Below are 13,910 nucleotides of genomic sequence, written 5' to 3'. Positions count from 1 at the left end.
CTTGTCTCTTCTTTGTATCTTCCATTCTCCAATTTGTTTGGTCAACTTTTTTGACCAGTTCTCTGCAAAGTAGGTTACCAGAGGTTATCAAACTTGGCTTAGTACTAGTGTGCTACAGTAGCTGACTCACTGGTATTGTGATCATTTCTATCTGCTGGAGCCTTACTCCGATCGCAGTCTTATTGTTGATTCTTCCACTCGTCTCCTTTGACCAATGCTGCCTCTGGAATCTATCTACATTGGATTCACCTCAGTATATCGCTATTGGATTAGCGGACTCTCCCTAGGCTGGTGAAACAGCCTCTCACTCTGAAATGCCTTTTCTTGGCTCTTCTTTGGTAGCTAACTCGGCCGTCAATCGGCAAGACTCTGCTCTCTCTATTTTATATCCACTGTCTTTTTATTGTGTTCTATGGGTTCCTGTCTGTGCTAGGCTAGTTGTGTTCTCTGACTTACTACTTAGCTATGTTCACTGTGATAGTTGGCATATATTGGTAACATTATTTTGATAACCGCTTATGTAGCTGTAAGCTAGGTGTTGCTAGCAACTGGCTGACTCATGCAGTAACGTTAGCAGGCTGGCAGTGGTGTAAAGCACTTAAGTCATGGGGTATCTGTACTTTACAATTTAATATTTTTAACTACTTTTACTCCACTACATTCCTAAAGAAAATAATGTACTTTCTACTCAATACATTTTCCCTGACACCCAAAAGTGTTTGCGTTCTTAGGAAACTATGCAGTATTTTTGTTTTTTTAATGTATTTTTTCGTACACTGTTACCCCAGGAAATCTTAAGTCTTAATACATACAGCCGGAAAGAATTATTGGATATAAGAGCAACGTCAACTTACCAACATTACGACCAGGAATACAACTTTCCCGAAGCGGATCCTCTGTTTGGACCACCACCCAGGACAATGGATCGGATCCCAGTAGGTGACCCAAATCAATGGCGCCGCAGAAGGGGGCAGATGGAGCGGGGTTCTGGTCAGGCTCCGTAGACGGGCACATCGCTCATGGGTATACTACTCGCCAATGTTCAGTCTCTTGACAACAAAGTGGACGAAATCTGAGCAAAGGTTGCCTTCCAGAGAAACATTAGAGACCTAACGTTCTTTGTTTCACAGGAACATGGCTCACTCGAGACACGCTGTCGGAGTTGGTACAGCCACCTGGTTTCTTCCTGCATCGCGCCGACAGAAACAAACATCTCTCTGGTAAGAAGGGAAGGGGAGGTATGCCTTATGATTAATGAGTCGTGGTGTGATCATGACAACATACAGGAACTCAGTTTTTTTGTTCACCTGACCTAGAATTCCTTACAATCAAATGCCGACCGCATTATCTACCAAGAGAATTCTCTTGGATTATAATCACAGACGTGTATATACCCTCAAGAAGACACCTCGATGGCCCTGAAAGAACTTCATTGGACTTTATGTAAACTGGAAACCACATCCTGAGGATGCATTTATTGTAGCTGGGGATTTTAACAAGGCTAATCTGAAAACAAGGCTCCCTAAATTTTATCAGCATATCGAATGCGCGACACGGGCTGGCAAAAGTCTGGATCATTGCTACTCTAACTTCCCGCGATGTATGCAAAGCCCTCCCTCGCCCTCCTTTCGGCAAATCATACCACGACTCCATTTTGTTGCTCCCAGCCTATAGACAGAAACTAAAACAGGAAATGCTCAGGTATGTTCAACACTGGTCCGACCAATCTTATTCCACACTTCAAGATTGCTTTGATCTCGTGGACTGGGATATGTTCTGGATAGCCTCAGACAACAACATTGATGTATATGCTGATTCGGTGAGCGAGTTTATTAGCAAGTGCATCGGTGATGTTGTACCCATGGTGACTATTAAAACATTCCCCAACCAGAAACCGTGGATTGATGGCAGCATTCGCGCAAAACTGAAAGCGCGAACAACTGCTTTTAATCAGGGCAAGGCGACCGGAAACATGACCAAATACAAACAGGCAATCAAACAAGCTAAGCATCAGTATATCAGTATATCAGACTCAGTAGCCTCAGTTTTTCTGATGACTGCCTTGCCTGGTTCAACAACTACTTTGCAGACAGAGTTCAGTGTGTCAAATCGGAGGGCGTGCTGTCCGGTCCTCTGGCAGTCTCTATGGGGGTGCCACAGGGTTCAATTCTCGGGCCGACTCTTTACTCTGTATATATCAATGATTTTGCTCTTGCTGCGGGCGATTCCCTCATCCACCTCTACGCAGACGACCATTCTGTATACTTCCGACCTGTCCTTGGACACTGTGCTATCTAACCTCCAAACGAGCTTCAATGCCATACAACACTCCTTCTGTGGCCTCCAACTGCTCTTAAACGCTAGTAAAACCAAATGCATGCTTTTCAACCGTTCGCTGCCTGCACCCGCACGCCCACCTAGCATCACCACCCTGGATGGTTCCGACCTAGAATATGTGGACATCTATAAGTACCTAGGTGTCTGGCTAGACTGTAAATTCTCCTTCCAGACTCATATCAAACATCTCCAATCTAAAATCAAATCTAGAGTCGGCTTTCTATTCTGCAACAAACCCTCCTTCACTCACGGCGCCAAACTTACCCTAGTAAAACTGACTATCCTACCGATCTTTGACTTCGGCGATGTCATCTACAAAATAGCTTCCAACACTCTACTCAGCAAACTGGATGCAGTTTATCACAGTGCCATCCGTTTTGTTACTAAAGCACCTTATACCACCCACCACTGCGACCTGTATGCTCTAGGCGGCTGGCCCTCACTACATATTCGTCGCCAGACCCACTGGCTCCAGGTCATCTACAAGTCCATGCTAAGTAAAGCTCCGCCTTATCTCAGTTCACTGGTCACGATGGCAACACCCATCCGTAGCATGCGCTCCAGCAGGTGTATCTCACTGATCCCTAAAGTCAACACCTCATTTGGCCGCCGTTCGTTCCAGTTCTCTGCTGCCTGTGACTGGAACAAATTGCAAAAATCACTGAAGTTGGAGACTTTTATCTCCCTCACCAATTTCAAACATCTGCTATCTGAGCAGCCAACCGATCGCTGCAGCTGTACATAGTCTATCGGTAAATATCCCACCCAATTTTACCTACCTCATCCCCATACTGTTTTTATTTATTTACTTTTCTGCTCTTTTGCACACCAATATCTCTACCGGTACATGACCATCTGATCATTTATCACTCCAGTGTTAATCTGAAAAATTGTAATTATTCGCCTACCTCCTCATGCCTTTTGCACACAATTTATATAGACTCTCTTTTTTCCTACTGTGTTATTGACTTGTTAATTGTTTACTCCATGTGTAACTCTGTGTTGTCTGTTCACACTGCTATGCTTTTTCTTGGCCAGGTCGCAGTTGCAAATGAGAACTTGTTCTCAACTAGCCTACCTGGTTAAATAAAGGTGAAATAAAATTTGAAAAATAGAGACAAAGTAGAGTCGCAATTCAACGGCTCAGACACGAGACGTATGTGGCAGGGTCTACAGTCAACCACGGATTACAAAGAGAAAACCAGCCCCGTCGTGGACACCGACGTCTTGCTCCCAAACAAACAACTTCTTTGCGCACTTTGAGGACATTACAGTGCCACTGACACGGCCCGCTACCAAAACCTGTGGACTCTCCTTCACCACAGCCAACATGAGTAAAACATTTAAACGTGTTAGCCCTCGCAAGGCTGCAGGCCCAGACGGCATCCCTAGCCGCGTCCTCGGAGCATGCGTAGACCAGCTGCCTGGCGTGTTTACGGATATATTCAAATCAATCCCTATCCCAGTCTGCTGTTCCCACATGCTTCAAGAGGTCCACCACTGTTCCTGTTCCCAAGAAAGCTAAGGTAACTGAGCTAAACGACTATCGCCCTGTAGCACTCACTTCCGTCATCATGAAGTGCTTGGAGAGACTAGTCAAGGATCATATCACCTCCCTCTTACCTGACACCCTAGACCCACTCCAATTTTCTTACCGCCCCAATAGGTCCACAGATGACGCAATCGTAATCACACTGTCCTAACCCATCTGGACAAGAGAAATACCTATGTAAGAATGCTGTTCATCGATTACAGCTCAGAATTTAACACCATAGTACCCTCCAAACTCGTCAACAAGCTCGAGACCCTGGGTCTCGACCCCGCCCTGTGCAACTGGGTCCTGTACTTTCTGACGGGCCACCCCAGGTGGTGAGGGTAGGAAACAACATCTCCACCCCACTGATCCTCAACACTGGGGCCCCACAAGGGTGCATTCTCAGCCCTCTCCTGTACTCCCTGTTCACCCATGACTGTGTGGCCATGCATGCCTCCAATTCAATCATCAAGTTTGCAGACGACACTACAGTGGTAGGCTTGATTACCAAGATTGACGAGACGGCCTACAGGGAGGAGGTGAGCACCCTCGGAGTGGGGTGCTCACAAAACTAAGGAGATGATCGTGAACTTCAGGAAACAGCAGAGGGAGCACCCCTCTATCCACATCAACGGGACAATAGCGGAGAGGGTGGAAAGTTTTTTTTAAAGTTCCTCGGCGTACACATCACGGACAAACTGAAATGGTCCACCCACACAGACAGCGTGGTGAAGAAATTTGGCTTGTCACCGAAAAACACTCACAAACTTTTACAGGTGCACAATCGAGAGCATCCTGTCGGGCTGTATCACCGCCTGGTACAGCAACTGCTCCACCCACAACCGTAAAGCTCTCCAGAGGGTAGTGAGGTCTGCACAACGCATCACCGGGGTCAAACTACCTGCCCTCCAGGACACCTACACCACCCGATGTCACAGGAAGTTCAAAAAGATCATCAAGGACAACAACCATCCGCGCCACTGCCGGTTCACCCCGCTATCATCCAGAAGGCGAGGTCAGTGCAGGTGCATCAAAGCTGGGACCAAGAGACAGCTTCTTTCGCAAGGCCATCAGACTGTTAAACAGCCATCCCTAACATTGAGCGGCTGCTGCCAACATACTGACTCAAATCTCTATCCACTTTAATAATTTAAAAAATTCATGTAATGGATGCATCACTAGTCACTTTAAACAATGTCACTTTATATAATGTTTACATACCCTACATTACTCATCTCGTATGTATATACTGTACTCTATACCATCTACTGCATCTTGACTATGCCGTTCTGCCATCGCTCATCCATATATTTATATGTACATATTCTTATTAATTCCTTTACACGTGTATGTGTATATATATATATATATATATATATATATATATATAATATATATAAGGTAGTTGTTGTGAAATTGTTAGATTACTTGTTAGATATTACTGCACGGTCGGCACTAGAAGCAAAATTTGAAGTACTCTTTACATTTTGAAGGAAAATTGTCTAATTCACGCACTTAGAGAAAATCCCTTGCCATCCCTACTTCATCTGATCTGGCGGACTCAATAAACACAAATGCTTTGTTTGTAAATTATGTTGGAGTGTGCCCCTGGCTATCTCGTAAATTTTAAAAACAAGAAAATCGTGCTGCCTGGTTTGCTTAATATAAGGAATTTTTTGTAATTACTTTTTGTAATTACATTTTAATTACATTTTACTTTTGATACTTAAGTATATTTAAAACCAAATACTTTTACTTCAGTAGAATTTTACTAGGTGACTTTTACTTTAGTATTTTTCAATGAAGGTAAATGTACTTTTACTCAAGTATGACAATTGGGTACTTTTTCCACCACTGCAGGCTAGTAGGGCTAACGTTAGCAGGCTAAAAAGCTTTGCAAGACGATTTGTAACCACAATAGTTACACTACTGTTCTCTTAGTCTGGGGTCACTTAGAAATGTCCTTGTTTTCCATGAAAACATAGATGAAATTAGTTGCAAAAATGAATAGGAAATATAGTCAAGATATTTACAAGGTTATAAATAATGATTTTTAATTGAAATAATAATTGTGTCCTTCAAACTTTTCTTTCATCAAAGAATCCTCCATTTGCAGCAATTACAGCCTTGCAGACCTTTGGCATTCTAGTTGTCAATTTGTTGAGGTAATCGAAGAGATTTGACCCTCCCACTTTTGAAGCACCTCCCACATCTTAGATTGGCTTGATGGGCACTTTTTGCGTACCATACGGTCAAGCTGCTCCCACAACAGCTCAATAGGGTTGAGATCCGGTGACTGTGCTGGCCACTCCATTATAGACAGAATACCAGCTGACTGCTTATTCCCTAAATAGTTATTGCGTAGTTTTGAGCTGCACTTTGGGTCATTGTCCTATTGTAGGAGGAAATTGGCTCCAATTAAGCGCCGTCCACAGGGTATGGCATGGCGTTACAAAATGGAGTGATAGCCTTCCTTACGAATGTTCCTCTTTGTGACCAGAACACCTCAAACTTAGATTTGTCTGTCTATAACACTTTTTTTCCAATCTTCCTCTTTCCAGTGTTTGTTATTTTGCCCATCTTAATCTTGTCTTTTTATTGGCCAGTCTGAGATATGGCTTTTTCTTTGCAACTCTGCCTATAAGGCCAGCATCCCGGAGTCGCCTCCTCACTGTTGATGTTGAGACTGGTGTTTTGCGGGTACTATTTAATGAAGCTGCCAGTTGAGGACTTGTGAGGTGACTGTTTTTCAAACTTGACACTCTAATGTACTTGTCCTCTTGCTCAGTTGTGCACCAAGGCCTCCCACTCCTCTTTCTATTCTGGTTAGAGCCAGTTTGCGCTGTTCTGTGAAGGGAGTAGTACACAGTGTTGCACGAGATCTTTAGTTTCTTGCCAATTTCTTCCATGGAATAGCCTTCCTTTCTCAGAACAAGAATAGAGTGACAAGTTTCAGAAGAAATGTCTTTGTTTCGGGCCATTTTGAGTCTGTAATCGAACCCACAAAAATGCTGATGCTCATCTAGTCTAAAGAAGGCTAGTTTTATTGCTTCTTTATTCAGAACAACAGTTTTCAGCTGTGCTAACAATTGCAAACACAACGGCCTCTGTACTCATATGTAGATTTTCCATTAAAAAAATCAGTCGTTTCCAGCTTCAATAGTCATTTACAACATTAACAATGTCTACACTGTATTTCTGATCAATTAAATATTTTAATGGACAAAAAAATAGCTTTTCACAAACAAGGACATTTCTAAGTGACCCCAAACTTTTGAACGGTAGTGTATATAGGATGAGCAATGACTAGAATATGTTATATACATATAAAGTGGGTAAAACAGTATGTTAACAGAGCCTCCCGAGTGCTGCAGCGGTCTAAGGAACTGCATCGCAGTGTTGCGGCGTCACTACAACCTGGGGCTTGATCCCAGGCTATGTCACAACCGGCCGTCACGAGATTCCCATAGAGCGGTGCACAATTGGCACAACGTCATCCGGGTTAGGGGAGGGTTTGGCTGGGGGGACTTTTTAATAGTCTGATGGCCAAGAGATGGAAGCCGTTTCAGTCTCTCGGTCCCAGCTTTGATGGACCTGTACTCTCTTCCTTCTAGATGCTAGCGGGGTGAATAAGCAGTGGCTCAGATGGCTGAGATCCTTGATGATCTTTTAGGCCTTCCTGTGATACCGCGTGCTGTAGATGTCCTGGAGGGCAGGCAGTGTGCTCCCAATGATGCTTTGGACTGACCGCACCACCCTCTAGAAAGCCCTGCTGTTGCAGACGATGCAGTTTCCATACCAGGCGGTGATACAGCCCGACGCTCTCAGGGGAAGCTTGTTACCTGCTAAAGTAATCCAGAACTAATCCGCTACTAATCCAGCCACTGTTTGTTTAATGAAACCTCAGTCTGCCATTGCTTGGACAAGCTTCAACATGGACCTCCCTTAGAGACAGGATCCAAATAGTGTGTGTGTGTGTGTGTGTGTGTGTGTGTGTGTGTGTGTGTGTGTGTGTGTGTGTGTGTGTGTGTGTGTGTGTGTGTGTGTGTGTGTGTGTGTGTGTGTGTGTGTGTGTGTGTGTGTGTGTGACCAAAAAATGGAAGAAGATGTGAGCATGCGAGAAAGAGACGAGCAGAATAAATAATGTGATGGAGACAGACTGACCCGTTTGGTATACATGGATTCTCTATTGTTTAATCCTTTATTCCCCCACATCTTGGTAGGAGACAGTGATGTCTGGGGGCATTTGCCCACCTCCACAACTTCGCATCAACAAAACCATTGGCAGTATTTATTTCGAGATGCTCGGAAGGTAAAGCATTTCAGAGAATTTAACAGCCATACAAACATGCTCGCGCACACACTTTCGGGACAAATTTCCCTATTGTCTCTTATGTAAATGTAGTGTGAATAATGCATGCACTTGCAACTTACGTAACAGTGAAATCTCCAAGCAGCCCTGAAGGAACCTTTTCCTGTCTTGTGCATCACAATACATATATACATATGTGCGTACCACATTACTAAATTACTAACACGTAGTTTGATGCTAAACTTTATCTCTAGAAAACAACACCATCTCGCTAATTGTTTTAAATAAAAATTCTTACGTTCTGGCTCTTTATTAGCCATTAGCAAAGACCTAGGGGACATTACTGCTATGTACTTCTTTATCGCTTCACTTGTTGGATTGAAAGTGAAGCAACCCCTTTGTGTTACTCGGGCCCCCTCTGCTGGCTGTTATGTCATTCCAGTCACTCTGTACATGATGTACAGTAAATGCTGGGTTACGGTGTAAGGTGAAGTTGCCCCTAACATTTTCAGCCAACTTACAAGCAAATACTTTTATGAATTGGTTACAAATCAACTTGCAAGGTTACTAGCCAACTAACGGTAGCCCTACCAGCCTGCTAACGTTATGTTAGCACTGCATGAGTCAGCCAGTTGCTATCAACACCTAGCTTACAGCTACTTTAAACTAAACCAAAGTCTTGGAAATACAGAACGCCATCTAACCAGTTATCAAAGATTGTTAACTATATGCAGTTCTTAGCCAGACAGCTAACATTAGCTATTTAGCCAACTAGCTATTAGCCTAGCCAGCCTAGCCAACCACCATGGTTATGGTGGGCAAGCCAGGGCCCAACAACTGGAGACTAGCTAGAAAACTAACACAACTAAAACAACCGCAGATCAAAGCAAAGAAAGAGCAGACTTACAAATTGATGGCTGGGGCCCATCTGATGGTAAAACGTGTAGCTCTTTCCTGCAGTCAATAACCAAAAGTGCACTCTTTGGCCTCATGGGTGGATTGTTATTCATATTTGTCATAATTAATAAAGATTATTACAAAAAAAGACATCCAGTGTTTCTATTTCAAACAGTTTTGTTGTTTCAGTCTTCTGTGATGTATAGAAAGTTTTTAATATTCGAATGCAAACTCAATTGAATAAATTTAAACTATCGGACATAGTACAGTTGTCTTCTTTTTTCTAAGCCCATAACCATGTGTGTGAGGTGTATACTTCTGTTTCAAAGTAGATTTTGTTTAAGACTGACAAGAATCACTCTGTGTGACCCAAGAGAATTCTCTTAATCATAATCACAGTCGTGTATATTCCCCCCAAGCAGACACCTCGATGGTCCTGAATGAACTTAATTGGACTCTATGTAAACTGGAAACCACATCCTGAGGCTGCATTTTTTTGTAGCTGGGGATTTTAACAAGGCTAATCTGAAAACAAGGCTCCCTAAATTTTATCAGCATATCGAATGCGCGACCCAGGCTGGCAAAAGTCTGGATCATTACTACTTCTGCGATGCATATAAGGCCCTCCCCTGCCCTCCTTTTGGAAAATCTGACCATGACTCCATTTTGTTGCTCCCAGCAGAAACTAAAATAAGAAGCACCCATGCTCAGGTCTGTTCAACGCTGGTCCGACCAATCTGATTCCACGCTTCAAGATTGCTTTGGTCACTTGGACTGGGATATGTTCCGCATAGCATCGAACAACAACATTGATGTATACGCTGATTCGGTGAATGCTACGTTTAGCTCAGTTACCTTAGTCGTTTAGCTCAGTTACCTTAGCTATCTTGGGAACAGGAACAATAGTGGTCCTCTTGAAGCATGTGGGAACAGCAGCCTGGGATAGGGATCGATTTGAATATGTCCGTAAACATGCCAGGCAGCTGGTCTGCGCATGCTCCGAGGACGCGGCTAGGGATGCCATCTGGGCCTGCAGCCTTACTCACGTCGGCTGCGGTGAAGGAGAGTCCGCAGGTTTTGGTAGCGGGCCATGTCAGTGGCACTGTATTGTCCTCAAAGCGAGCAAAGAAGTTATTTAGTCTGTCTGGGAGCAAGGCATCCTGGTCAGCGACGGGGCTGGTTTTCTTTTTGTAATCCGTGATTGACTGTAGACCCTGCCACATTCCTCAGTTCCTTGCCTTTGTTCAACCATTTGACCTAGCTTATCAACCCTTACATCAAAGTATTTATTTTAGAAATGTGGGTGAAGCTGTCCCTTAATCTCCCCCTAGCAGTTAAGAGCGTTGGACCAGTAACTGATAGGTTGCTGGTTCGAATCCCTGAGCCATCAAGGTGGAATCTGCCATTCTGCCTTTGAGCAAGGCAGTTAACCCCTAACAACTGCTCCCTGGGCAGCAAAGATGTGGCTGGTAAAAAAAATAGACATCTTACCCGCCAATGCCAAAATCTTACCGCATTTGGTGGGTGGCAGATGTTAATTTTAAGCCCTCCATAGGACTGTGGACACACCAAGCGACACGACAAAGCTTGAGCAGTAGCCGGGTCTTGCCAGGCACATGAAGCAGACTGTGATCCAGAGGGCTCAGTGGTCCAGACAGAATGGGGCCAAGACAGTCGATAGTCCAAGAGTATCCATGTCTGCGGGATACTTCAGGCATGGTGGGTAAATGTATTTATTTTTTTACAAAACATTAGATTTCAAATGTATTAGATTTTCTGTGATTTCCTAGCCTGGCTGACAGGACCCACGTGACTCACAGTGCAGGTAGAGCTGTGACCACACTGGTCTGGAAAGGAGGCTGATTGTGAAGGCAATAATCGCTAAAAAATTGTTGCGACAGGGTTTGATTGGTTCTCACAAATGTTTTTTGAGACATTGTTTGGATTTGAAAATCCAAACATTGTTATAGAAAGGGGCGGCGCTGTAGGTGTTCGAGTGTGAAAGACACAGAGGAGAGCCTATAACCAGTAAAAGCACAGCCCACTTCATTAGCAACACATTGTGCTGACAACATCGAAGAGCCGTTCCAGATTGAGGTCAAGAGGGCTTTGAGAGTTAGGTGTTAAACTGTTAGCCAGATTAATGATTACCTGCAATGGAAAAGATGTTTGTCTGGGTATAACATAACAGAATCTTAAGTCATTTGCTGCTTAGAAACAGCATTGGCTGTGGATACGGGGGGAAGATGTGGATCTTAGCAAGTGTCATACATTTTTGTGGATATGTATGTAAATGTTGTCATTTTATGTCAATGTATGCTTTTGTTTGTACAAGCAAAATATTACAAAGAAAGTAATTGTCTGCTTTACTACGGATTGTTCAGGACTTCTACATTTTAAACATCGGACTGCTCAGGGAAACTTGGTCTTCAAGGACTAACTTTGTTTTGCAGGCCCAAGGTCTTCTCTTGGAAGTGCAGGTAAAGTTAGAAATTACCCTGCTGGTGGTACATCAGATACTCATTCAGTTTTAACCTGAAACAAGCAAGTTATTCTTCTCTCCAGATACACAAGGTGACATCTTTTTAACATTTCTACCAATGGGCCTCCTAACACCAGTCTACAGGATAGGCAGGTAGACATTCCGACCCAGCTTCAATGAGACCAGAAAGTCCTTCATTGACTTGCAGCCTGTACATTTACAGTGGATTGGCATTGGGAGATTGATGGGGAAATTAGATGGCATTTTGTAAACCTTGAATGAATGGAACAGCATTCCTAAATCTGTTACGCATAACTGCACACTCCAAGACATTAGGTAGGTTTCCATCCAATCTGCGACATATTTTCATATGCATATTTTTTTATATTCACAACACAATATGAGCATTTGTGCCAGATGTTTCCAACAAACTGACTTTTTGCGGATTAAAGGCTGTGTGTGATGACATAGTGCACATAAACATAACTTTTGCAGTGAAATTCCCATGTGCCAAATAAGAAAATGCAAGTAAAATGGGTTTATCGCATTTTCAATTGTGCTGATGGTTTTGTCATAACTGTTGCATTATATAGAAAATGTGCCCACTCTGGTCTTGTCACATGCACTCTAGCCAACAGCTAGCTGTCACGCCCTGACCTTAGTTATCTTTGTTTTCTTTATTATTTTGGTTAGGTCAGGGTGTGACACAGGTGGTTTGTTTAGTTTTTGTATTGTCTCTGGGTTTTTGTATGTCTAGGGGTTTATCTAGTCTAGGTGTTTATATGTCTATGGTTGCCTAGATTGGTTCTCAATCAGAGGCAGCTGTTTATCGTTGTCTCTAATTGGGGACCACATTTAGGTAGCATTATTCCTTGGGTATTTTGTGGGTTCTTATTCTATGTTTAGTTGCCCGTTCTGCACTAGCCATATAGCTTCACGGTTAATTTTGTATAGTTTTGTTCAGTGTTCTCACTTTCATTAAAGCGTTATGTACGCTTACCACGCTCCGTCTTGGTCTCCTTTATACGACGAACGTGACACTAGCAGATACAGTGCAGGTAGGCTACCTACATTAAGAGATTATTATGGATAAGAACAATATTTGTCAAACTGCAGCCAAGCATCAATCATAATGTCACCAGAATCATTATTGGAAAGCACCATCAAGCTCATCACCTTGAAGTTCATCATCATTTATTTAATCTGTAGTCTAATAAACTGCAAGCTTTCCCGAGTCGTAGTGGGAGGACCACACATGTGATCACATGACTCCCAAGTTTACTTCCATATGATGGTTATTATATCAATATTTGCACATAAAGGAGTTTCCACCTCCATTTCTCCACAAAAAGATCCCACCATGCCGATCGAACAAATTGTAAGCATTTATAAAATTGTACCGGCATTTAGTGTTACTATCAGCCTGGTCGTGATTTCATGCGTCAGGTAATTCATCCACATGAAATGGTTGGATGGAAACGTGGTTAGTGTTGTGTAAATGAACCTATGAGCCCCAGCCCCAAATAAATGGAAGATGTAAGCATCAAACAGGGATTGGGTGTTGATTCATGTAAATGGCTATAAAATATACAAAATAAATTGTATGTGATGGCATTGTCAGTGTGCCTCCAGGCTTTGCACAAGTCCTCATATTCTGAAATCAAATCATTTCTCTTAACAGGTTGGGACCAACATGGATGAGTACCTGCACCAGGCGGAGGTGACGAGACACCACCCATTTGTGTTGGCTCTTGGAGAATGCTGACATTTTGTTTACAGTAATTAGTGGACTGGCATTGGAGCAAGGTACACTGCTTGGGGCACTGGATGTGTGATTCAAGTCCTATTATGTGTTTTGATATCAACTTTCCCACTGTGACCAGCATGGGAACTCCTGAAGACCACAATGTATCAGCTGCCAGGAATATAATTTTTCACTGAACAATAGTGGATAAGTATCTGCTCTTGTATGTACTGTGAGAAGTGACCGGAGGAAGCATTTTGGCCCACACCCCCTTTAGTCTGTTTGGACTGTTTGGGTCATGAAATAATATACATGAATTCTAATAATCAATCCCATCTGATGAAATCATATCTTGTGAGAATTTGAAGTTGGAAGTTTACATACACCTTAGCCAAATACATTTAAACTCATGTTTTTCACAATTCCTGACACTTATTTCCTAGAAAAAATTCCCTGTCTTAGGTCAGTTAGGATCACCGCTTTATTTTAAGAATGTGAAATGTCAGAATAATAGTAGAGAATTATTTATTTCATCACATTCCCTGTGGGTCAGAAGTTTACATACACTCAATTAGTATTTGGTAGCATTGCCTTTCGATTGTTT

At 42.9% G+C, this 13,910-nt stretch overlaps 1 long non-coding RNA gene across 1 annotated transcript; it reads left to right on the top strand.

Moving 5' to 3' along the window:
• The first annotated feature begins 524 nt into the window (after nt 1-524).
• Nucleotides 525-13,567, top strand: LOC127912072 (uncharacterized). The gene is made up of 3 exons (XR_008080502.1): nt 525-1,023; nt 1,131-1,220; nt 13,244-13,567. It is a non-coding gene; the product is annotated as an uncharacterized LOC127912072 (long non-coding RNA).
• The last annotated feature ends 343 nt before the right edge of the window (nt 13,568-13,910 follow it).

The sequence above is a fragment of the Oncorhynchus keta genome, chromosome 26 (assembly GCF_023373465.1).
Source record: "Oncorhynchus keta strain PuntledgeMale-10-30-2019 chromosome 26, Oket_V2, whole genome shotgun sequence".
NCBI classification, from domain to species: Eukaryota; Metazoa; Chordata; class Actinopteri; order Salmoniformes; family Salmonidae; genus Oncorhynchus; species Oncorhynchus keta.
The sequence above is the reverse complement of the archived record's forward strand: the minus strand, read 5'-3'. Positions and strand labels throughout refer to the sequence as shown.